The following is an 11,257-nucleotide window of genomic DNA, read 5'->3' on the forward strand; positions in this document are numbered from 1 at the left end:
ACTGTCACTGAAACTAGAAAGCTTCGTTTCCTGTATGAAACCCACCTCCACCTTGTTTGATCTTAAAGTGAAACTCACTCTCCTTCTCTTAGTTACGCTTCCTCCCCCCCGGATGTTATATGAAAAGATATTCATAAACACTTATTAACTGACTCCTTCTTTCCCTTAACTCTGTTTTTGTCTCTCAATTCCATCCCTTCCACCATGTTAATATTTTTGCTCTCTTCCATATTGCTGACCACACCTAAATTCTTAATTGACTTCCATAATCTCTGCCCCACCTCAGATTTTGAAGAATTCAAAAGGCGGCTATTGCATCTCATAACCTCAGTATCAGTAAGAGAAATGCAAGGAGAGAACGTACCATTAGAAATTGGATCCTCTTCCACTTCCGACGATAAAGCAGCTTCGCTTCCCCTAGCAAGAGAACCGTTGGATCTTGGGGCTATTACCGCAAAATACGATTGTGCTTGGTTCACCCTCTTTCCCAAATCTTGGATTAATCTTTTTTTCTTTCTTTTAGTTTTTGCCTCACATCTGATGGGCTTTGCCAAAGAAACTTTCCTACATTCAGAGTCAAAAGAGATTGGGCCAGAAACTCCTTTAACACCCGGCCCAGCATCTGCCCACGGACAAGAGAGAGCTTTTAAAATCGTTGGGGTCCCACCTTCTTCATCTTGACACGTGCTTACCTTTGTATCACCTTTGCCACCTCCTTTTAAAATCTCCTTGTTTCCCTCGAAATTCCCCCTGGTATCTGAACAGCTATTAGCATTAATAGCATGGACCGGAAAAGGGTCACTAGTATGCAAAATCGTATTTGCAGAATGCACAGAGCACGCAGCAATATCTTTTGGTGAAACAAACACACATCTTCCATCTCCCTTCATATGTTCTTTTCCTGCTACACCGCCCGACCCGTCAACTCCTCCCCTAGACCTAGCCGTCTGCGCCTCCTCCATAGCATGTGGAACCATTGAAAAGTCGCTATCAATTCTGCCACCTTCACTAAACGAGCTTTCCTCCGCCGTGGAAACATTCTCCTCCGAACTACCCTGAACACTGCCCGGTTTTAAGATCCTTCCTCCTAGTTGGGGGTAGAGAACTTCTCTCACCGACATGCTATAGGATATCCCGTCTACAACAACTAAACAGACTTCATTAATCAAAGACCTAAGCTTGGATTTCACAAAGATTCTTGCCTCGTCCATCCTGGTCTTAGAGAAGGTTTGGTCATCGCACTTAATAAACACTCCAAAAGAATCCACTAAAAGCTTGAACAACTTTACGCCCCATGCATGACAGGGGATCCTAGACACAGAGACCCACACAAACCTCTTAGAATCAATGTCCTTCACTTTCCAAGGATTAATGCTGGTGAACCACTGTTGCCACCAATCTCTGCGTTCCTCAATGAATATTTCGACTTCCCCGTAGACTAAGTCTTCTAGCAAATAAAGATTGGGTCCCAAGTTTGTTACTCTGATGGTGAATATTCCTTCCTCTAGAAAGATATTCTTCATCTCCTCCGCCAAAGCCGTATCCTTCAGCAGTCCTGTGAAAGCTTTGTTGTACCTGTTGAGATCATCAGCCTCCGATACCATCGAGAAAGATTTTAGTACCGTGCCCTCAGCACACTCCCTAGTTCGAATCTTTCTGTTCAACATAACATCAGCATATGATCGATGATCCACCCATCCCGCTCCACCCCTTCCATTAGTTTCTTTCCCCATAAACTTTGAAGCCATACCACTGAGACTTGCCCCCTTTCTGAATCCATTGTTCCACTTCTTCTCCTCTCTCAAGAACCTTGGTAAGTTTGCGTGCAGTTTTCTACCCTCAAGCAACACACTATCAATTTTAACCGCCATCAATTTCTCCTCCACAACGTTACGATATCTAGCGAAGCCGTAGCGTCGTCCTCTTTTGTCTCTTTTCGGTGGAATAACTACCTCAACCAGCTCACCAAACTCCTTCAGTTCTATGAATAAGTCCTTTGCCCTCCATTCTCCTCCGAACTCGGTGATGAAGAAAGAGGTTACCGCCTCGCCATAGTCCCTCCTTTTCCCTTCGTCTGCAATGTCCCACTCCTCTCTAGCTTCATTCCGCACTGGTCAATAACTTTTAAGTGTGAAGATTTCATGTTGCATAAGTCTAAAAACTAAGCTTTTATGTTAATTTTGTTAAACTTCGTATGTTAGTTATCGAATACCAATTAGGGAAATCTCATGTGAGCCCTATTATTGAACCCAGTCCATTATATTTTAGTTGGATTTCACGAAATAATAAAGTGAGTGTTAACACGAGAGTTTTAAAGAGTCTGCTGCTGAATTTTCTATACAAAGTTTCTTCAATGATAAAATTTCACCATTGATTATAGGGAGATTTCAATTTATAGTGGAAGGTCTATAGGCTTGGGATTTATGAATTTTAGTAGTGCTGAAGGATGTGGAAAATCATAAGTGCTTGAAATTCAATTCAATACACTTACCTGGAACTGACTCTCTGATATAAATTAATTTATACATGCATTTATTCTTGTCTTCTTTTACCTGTAACTAGGTTTTCTCATTTTGGGTTTTCATCCCCGATGGTTGGACTATTAGAACTTTACCACATATGGCATTGGTAATTTTATGGCAATACCAAAAACATACTTAAGGTTTGTTGCTTCATTATTGTAATAGGTATGTTTCTTAATGACTGTCTGCTTCTAAACCATTTAGGTTTTGTTATCATAAATTACCAGCTTTCATTGTATCCATCAGTGGGAAAAGCTTGGGGAGTTGTTAACCTTGGCTGCATCACAGGGGTTAGCGTTCAACTTATATTAAAGTTATTGTGAATTTGTTATTCAGCAATTTATTGTTTGTTTATTTGAAACATGTATTATTATTTGGCGCAGTCTCGGGATACCTCACTTGTGGGACTGTTAATATTAGTTTTTGGCTGAAAACTTTTGCAGAAGTTGTTTTATTCTTTGGACATTGACCATGATCATCGCCATTTAATCCTTAAATATTAGTTCTGTTATGTTATATTAGTCTTCGACGAGAGTGTTATGTAATTGGTGTTTTATGTCGATATGTAGTTGGCAGCAATTGAAGGCGAAGGAGTGAACGGGTTCACGAATGTTTCTGGTGGAGTTTGTGTTTGTTGTCAGCATCTGAGGCAGTTCCAACGGAAGGGATGCAGTAGCTTGTCTTTCTACTCTTTTTTTTTTTTTTAAATTTTTTTATTGTGCTACAATTGTTGATTTTGAATTCAATTTTTGGGTTGTCTTTGATTTTAAGAATTTATGACTAATACTGTTCTATAGTGATTGATTATAATGATCCAAATGAAGTTCACCTCAAAAATTTCTAATGAGTGGAATACGACTTTAATAGGTAAGGGAAATTGAATTGTAAGAGCTCTTTGCAGAAGTTTTCAGACTATTTTATCACTGACTTTAGTTCTTTTTAGGTTTCATGATTTACTTACTGGAGGAAAATTTACATATTCATGAGTTTGAAATTATGAACTCAATTCAAAGATGCCTTACATGTACCATACAATTCAGGTAAGTAGATTTTAGTGCTCCATTAATCATCTACTGAGCACAACTAATATTTAACCCATATTTTGGACGTCATAAACCACAATTTTTACGTGTTCAATCATACTTATATGATTATGTCCATTATTTAACCATTCATATCGTGCTCAAATATATATGATATATAAGTGGTTAAATATACATGATATTCATTAAGCAAAATTAAAATTTTGGCTAATGATGTTCAAAATCATGGTTACTTGTGATAAGTAGATGATTACTGAGTTGTGATACCTTCAAATATTCATTTACTATAGACAAAATGTAATTAACCACATATTTAAATTGTGTTAACAATCATAGAAATGGAAGAAGTGCTTTTATGCCATTTTCGAGTTATTCTTCTGTTCAATTGGCAGCACCTAAAGATGAGAAAGATGAAACTGGTTTGAATAAACTGTCTTTTTTGACGCCTGGAGTGAAGAGTTTGAGGGAAGGATTTGATTCGAGGGGATCGATAAGTAGCTTGATAACGCGAAAACGTATCGTATATTTAGCTTAATTTACATGCATTATTATTCTATTTTATTTCGATTTTATTATTTTATTTTGAATTATGCCGGTATATCTATTTGTTTTCAGGAATTTATTTAATCGGAGCTCACAAAAGAAATAGTTGGAAAAAGGACTTAAAATAGAGAAGAATTGCTTAAAATTCCAATTAAATGGGGAGGTGTGAATAGGAAGAAGAAAAAGGCCCAGAACACAAAGGAGGCCCACTGCGCAAGATTGAGTGGGCACGTGACGGAGGGCATATGGAAGAGCCTGCCGGTCGACACCTCCCCCTCTCTGCCGTTCGGCACTCCCCTAAACTATAGTGTGTGACGTTAGTCACACACCCAGGCCCAGAAGAGACGCGATTTTCAGTCTCCGCCATTTTCACCTCCGAAAGAACAGCAACATAGACGAAACAAACTCCACATCAAGAGTCTGCACCTACTCTATAAATACCCTTCAAGAATTTTTAAGAGGGTTACGAATTTTAACCTACTGCCGTCACTTTAATTCTTCTGCTATTTTCAAGTTCTGCTACCTGTTTCCTACCCACTTCCTGCAATAGATTTCCACACCAGAAATTCTACTGCGATTTAGTTTTCTTTGTTAGCTTCAGATTTAGTTTTAGTTTTAGCATCAGATTTATTTTCGGAACTTAATTCCAGTACCGGATTCAAGATTCAGTGCTACACTGTTTCAATATTCAGTCTTGCTATATTAAATTCAGGTTCATTTATTAGCTTTAATTATTATTTTCTGTTTATGTTAGTTTATAGAATTATGCCCGGAACATTATTTATATGCTATGCATATTCTGTACCTTCTATTAAAATAATGTCCGACTAAGTACTTTTTATCGGTATGTAAGGTCACATAACCGAGGGAATCGAGTAATACTATCGACGTATTTTTATTAATGAAATTTATTTATCTGGTATTAATTTCTAATGCTTAATTTAACTGTTTTGTAACGAGAGTTAAAAACAATAGAAGTTAGGATCAATAAAAACGAGAGTTTAAGATTTTAACTGGACAGTAGAAATTAAACATTAACTTTAAATACAGCGAGAGCGCTTTAAGGTTAATTAGATTTCATCGGTTTTCAAAAATCATCTTTAAACTTTATTTGATACAGCGAGAGCACTCACTTAGGTTTAATAATGAGATCATAATCAATAAACACGAGAGTATGAGAGGAAGGTTTTTAAACATGTGATTTCTACAGAAAGAATATTTTAAATTACGATTCGCGTTGATTGTTTACTAGATCCTCGACGTCCGACCATTACATACCGATTATATTCCCGCTTATTTAATTAAAATATATCCCATTTATTTTTCCGTCTGATCAATAATCAAATCAGATATTAGCCTTAGATTTACGTAGTAACGATTAACTACACTAGGTCGATTCTTAGTCCCTGTGGGTTCGATATCTTTTAAAACTACGCGATAGACTGTGCACTTGCAGTCATAATCACAGACATACCCCATTGTTGCGATCAAGTTTTTGGCGCCGTTGCCGACGACTAATTTAGTCGATAATCATAATTAACTGGTACGTTGTAGAGACTAAGGCAACTCAATTATTCTAATCCCTTTGTGCATGCCAAGTACTCGCTCTCGAAGGGAAGACTTAGTGCTGCCAATTCCCGAACCGGAGCGTTCTATCACCTTGTCACGTCGATTACGATGTACTCACACTCTTTTTCCTACTCCTACTTCTGAACCAGTTGAAGAATCAACCATGGGAGAATAACCGCATCCTCTAAATTCTTACGCTATTCCTTCACAAGCTGAACCACGCAACATCATTGCCACTCCTGCTATTGAGGCAAACAATTTCGAGCTAAAACCATCGTTGTTGTCAGCGGTACAACAAAACCAATTTTCTAGAAATGCGACGGAAGATCCCAATCTTCATTTGTCAGTGTTCTTGCAATACGCAGACACTGTAAAGGCGGATAATGTCAGTGCGGAAGCTATCTGACTGCGCCTTTTTCCTTTTTCACTGAGGGATAGAGCTAGAGCTTTGCTCCAGTCTTTACCCGCCAATTCTGTCACGACCTGGAATGAACTTAAGAAAGTCTTCCTGCCACGTTATTTTCCACCTAGTAAGACCGCCATGCTAAGAGCCCAGATCAGTGAGTTTAGACAAAAAGACAACGAGTCTTTATTTGAAGCGTGGGAGAGATACAAGGACATGCTTAGACTTTGTCCACATTATGGTTTAGAACAATGGTTAATTATCCATACCTTCTACAATGGTCTCCTCTAGAATACGAGACTTACAATTGACGCCGCCGCAAGTGGCGCACTGATGGATAAAGAATATGCCGATGCCTACGCACTTATCGAAAGTATGGCTCAAAACCATTATCAATGGGGAAGCGAGAGAGCTCAATCAGAGAAAACTTACGTAGAGAAATCTTCAAAGAAGAGTGGGATGTACGTGATAAGTAGCCTCGACTACGTTAACACCAAAGTCGATGCCCTAACTCTGAAGATTGAAAACCTCACTGTAGCACCTGTAGCCTTCGTGGCTTCTGTTTCCCCGAATTGCGAAATATACGGGATGTCTGGACATGCTGCCCCTGAGTGCCATCTTTTGGCAGGAGTTTCCCCTGAACCGGTAAACTATGCTCAAGGAAACCCTTACTCAAACACATATAACCCATGATGGAAGAATCACCCTAACTTCTCGTATAAGAACAATAATGCTTTGTATGCACCTGGTCAAGCACCCAGTGTACCACCTGGATATCAAAAGGCACCATTCGCTGCTCCTAACATCCCTAGAAAGTCTAACTTAAATATAATGATGGAAAATTTCATAGCCACTCAAACTCAGACTAATAAGGATTTCATAAACGAGAACGTGCACACTAATGAGCAAATCAAACAGTTAGCGACTAAAGTAAACGCGTTGGCCACTCACAACAAGATGCTCGAGACACAAATCTCTTAAGTGGCACAGCAACAAGCACCTACTGCCCCACCTGCTGGGACATTTCCAGGACAGCCACAACCAAACCCAAAAAGACATGCTCATGCTATTATTCTGCGAAGTGGTAGAGAGATGGACGAACTGACTGACCCTAGGCTTAAAAACCATGCTATGTTCCAAAACCCTAGGAAGACAACTGAGGAGGAAAGTAGACCCAAGGATAAACCAAGTGATCCGAAAGAGGACAAGGAAGGCGAGACAGAGGAAAAAGAAGCGCCATACATACCTCCACCACCTTATAAACCACCTATCCCGTACCCTCAAAGACTCGAGAAATCTAAAAACATAGGGCAATTTAAGAAATTTGTCGAACTTCTTAAACAGTTAAACATCACAATTCCGTTTACAGAAGCTATTACCCAAATTCCCTCATATGCTAAGTTTTTAAAAGAAATCCTATCAAATAAGAAGAAATTAGAGGACAATGAGACCGTAACACTCACTGCTGAATGTAGTGCCATAATTCAAAATAAAATGCCACCTAAGCTGAAAGACCCAGGAAATTTCTCCATACCTTGCAATATAGGAAAATTTGTCATAGACAAAGCTTTGTGCGACTTAGGAGCTAGTATTAGCCTAATGCCTTTTTCCATTTGCGAGAAACTAAACATGGGAGATCTAAGACCAACCAAGATGTCAGTACAACTTGCAGACCGACCTGTCAAGTATCCTATAGGTGTTCTTGAAAATGTACCCGTCCGTATTGGACAATTCTACATCCCTACAGATTTCATAATTATGGACATAAAAGAAGACGTCAATACTCCTATAATCTTAGGAAGACCTTTTCTAGCTACCGCTGGAGCTATTATAGACGTAAAGAAAGGCAAGTTGACATTCGAAGTAGGTGAGGAGAAGGTCGAGTTTATTTTAACATAATTCCTTCAAGCCCCAGCTATAGAAGATACAGTTTATCTGGTGGATATTATTGATGAATGTATAAGAGAGATAGGATTATCAAAAGGATCTTACTCTGAAGTTATAAAGATTCCGATGCCCCTGATTTTCGAAGATGACAATTGGCGTTCGGAATATCGAGACGATAGTTTAAGCGAATGCTTAGCATTAACACTCAACCCTATGCCTTGCCCTAAGAAACCAACCTTGGACCTTAAACCATTACCCAAGACTCTTAGGTATGAATATCTAGACGATGAGCTTAAAAGACCAGTAATAGTCAACGCAGAGCTAGGAACCACAGAGACCGAGAAGCTATTACAAGTGTTAAGGAAGTATCCATCTGCGTTAGGATATAACAATGCTGATCTCAAAGGAATAAGCCCTTCCATAAGTATGCATCGCATCATGTTGGAAGAAGATTGCAAAACCTCTAGGGAGCATCAAAGAAGGATTAACCCTATCCTGAGCACAGTAGTTAAAGATGAAGTTACCAAACTTCTGAATGCTGAAATTATATATCCAATCTCTGATAGTCAGTAGGAAAGTTCGGTCCATTGTGTACCAAAGAAGGGAGGCATAACAGTTACCATAAATAAGTCAGGCGAGTCTATTGACCATCGTAAGTTAAACAAAGCCACAAGGAAAGACCATTTCCCTCTTCCCTTTATTGACCAAATGCTCGAACGCTTAGCAAAACATTCCTATTACTGCTACCTGGATGGTTACTTAGGATTCTTTCAAATCCCAATTCATCCTGACGACCAAGAGAAAACAACCTTCACGTGCCCTTACGGAACATTCTCTTATAGACAAATGCCTTTCAGATTATGCAACGCCCCTGCGAAATTTCAGAGATTCATGATGTCGATTTTCGCTGATTACATAGACAACATAATGGAAGTCTTTATGGACGACTTCTCTGTGCGTGGGGAAGATTTCGAAGGATGTCTCTCTAATTTAGAAAAATTATTGGACAAATGTGTACAAGTTAACCTCGTCCTAAATTGGGAAAAGTGTCACTTTATGGTTAAACAAGGGATTGTACTTGGACGACTTCTCTGTGCGTGGGGAAGATTTCGAAGGATGTCTCTCTAATTTAGAAAAATTATTGGACAAATGTGTACAAGTTAACCTCGTCCTAAATTGGGAAAAGTGTCACTTTATGGTTAAACAAGGGATTGTACTTGGACATGTAGTCTATGAAAGAGGGATCGAAGTTGATAAAGCAAAGATCGAAGTAATAGAAATTCTCCAACCCCCAAAAACAGTTAGAGAGATACGGAGCTTCTTAGGACACGCAGGTTTCTATCGAAGATTCATAAAGGACTTTTCTAAGATCTCCAAACCTCTGACTAGCCTCCTAATGAAAGACGTTGAGTTTAATTTCAACGATGAATGTTTGGAAGCCTTTGAAGTACTAAAGACAGCCCTTATATTCGCACCCATAATGCAACCACCCAACTGGAATTTACCATTAGAAATTATGTGTGATGCAAACGACTATGCTGTAGGAGCAGTCTTAGGCCAAATGAAAGATAAGAAACTCCACGCAATATACTATGCAAGTAGGACCTTAGACCCTGCACAAATGAATTACGCCACAACCGAAAAGGAACTCAATTTATAATAGAGTTTTAAATTGAGACTATGAATAATAGTTTTATTAATTAGTAAGTAGCTTAACAAGCAAGCTCTCGAGTTAGGCGTAGGGCAAGAATAAAAGTTGGTGTCCGCTTTTGACCAGGCCAATTGGTGGAGACTGTTGTGGCAAGGGTAACTGTTTCGAAGAGGATTCGACACCTTTAGAGTCAAGTTGTTGCCATCCCGTAGAATTGTCTTGATCTTTAATGTATTCTGAACTGTTTGGACATCCCATAGGATTGTCGTGGAGATGGCCTGTAGCTTGAAACTGCTCATAAACTAGGTAAGCTTAGGCATAGTCTAGACCTCTAGATTTTTTAATCAAAATATGACTGTTCGTACTGGCATAATTTGAATTTTATAGTGCTGTAATATGACTCTCGTTGGATCAAGTTATGCATTAAGCTTGCAGTTATTTATACATTTAACAATGTATTTAACAGGGACAGGAAGTCTTGAAATATTTTGCTGCAGAAACATTAGTCTATTTATGTTTTTAATAGTTTTATTTGTTTAATGGAATAAGAAATTCGATTTATTGAGAATTCTATTCATCAATGGTTGCATTATTTTAGAATAATTTTGATTTTTAATGTATCGATTTTATTTCATATTTATTTATTGTCATTGTATTGAATATAGTAGTGTTTTTAAATGTAGCTCAAATCAATGTGTGAGGTGGGTGCAGTTACCGTGCATAGATAAAAATCTATGCACCGTGCATAGATTATTATGGATCTTTGGATCATTAGATCAAATTCTAAAGATCAATTGTTATTACTCAATACTCAATACTCACTACTCAAAACTCAATACTCACTACTCAATACTCAATACTCAATACTCAATACTCAATACTGGATTAAAAACATGATCCAATGGCTTAGATTGACTTATGCATGGTGCATAAGGAAAATCCTTATGCATATTAGCCAATGTCGTGTGAGGTTTAACATCAAATAAGGTGTTTCTGTTTTTTTAAGCAACATTCTCGGTTGCTACTGGTATAAATGGTAATGTGGTGTGACTTTTATTTAGGATGATAGTGTAGACTATTTCTAACTTTGCTACTGATATAGATGGTGATGTGGTGTGCATTCAAAATATTAATAAAATTATTATGTTTATTAAATAATTGTTAATTTAAAATAGTCAACTGATTAGTAAAATTTTAAAGATATCTTTATAATAATTCAAAATAAATTTTATATGTTAAAAAATATAATGTATAAAGGAAGATGTTGTACGAAATAATAATCTTGCTTTTTTTTTTTTAAATTGACATTGATACTAATTGAAAGTATAATCGATTAAAACAAATATTTTTTGGACTAAATTTTATACGTAATCACAATTTATTATTATTATATTTATTATTATTATTATTATTATTATTATTATTATTATTATTATTATTATTATGTATCAATAAATAAATAAAAGATTGAATCCAAGGGCAACTTGAAATTAGTGTATTTTATTTGGAATAAAGTGTATTTTAATATGCCTTAAGGATAAAGTGTATATATTATCCTCAAGTGTATAGTAATTATATTTGATTACATTTTTAAAATTAAAAATGTGCGCACGACTAACTATTCAGAACGGGTGTGAAC

General features: G+C 37.4%; 1 non-coding gene across 1 annotated transcript; it reads right to left on the bottom strand.

The window, feature by feature from the left end:
- Nucleotides 1–6,218: 6,218 nt before the first annotated feature.
- On the bottom strand, nucleotides 6,219–6,325 carry LOC131593783 (small nucleolar RNA R71). Its single transcript, XR_009281164.1, has one exon. It is a non-coding gene; the product is annotated as a small nucleolar RNA R71 (small nucleolar RNA).
- Between the last annotated feature and the right edge of the window lie 4,932 nt (nucleotides 6,326–11,257).

Source organism: Vicia villosa, linkage group LG3 (assembly GCF_029867415.1).
Source record: "Vicia villosa cultivar HV-30 ecotype Madison, WI linkage group LG3, Vvil1.0, whole genome shotgun sequence".
Classification (NCBI taxonomy): Eukaryota; Viridiplantae; Streptophyta; class Magnoliopsida; order Fabales; family Fabaceae; genus Vicia; species Vicia villosa.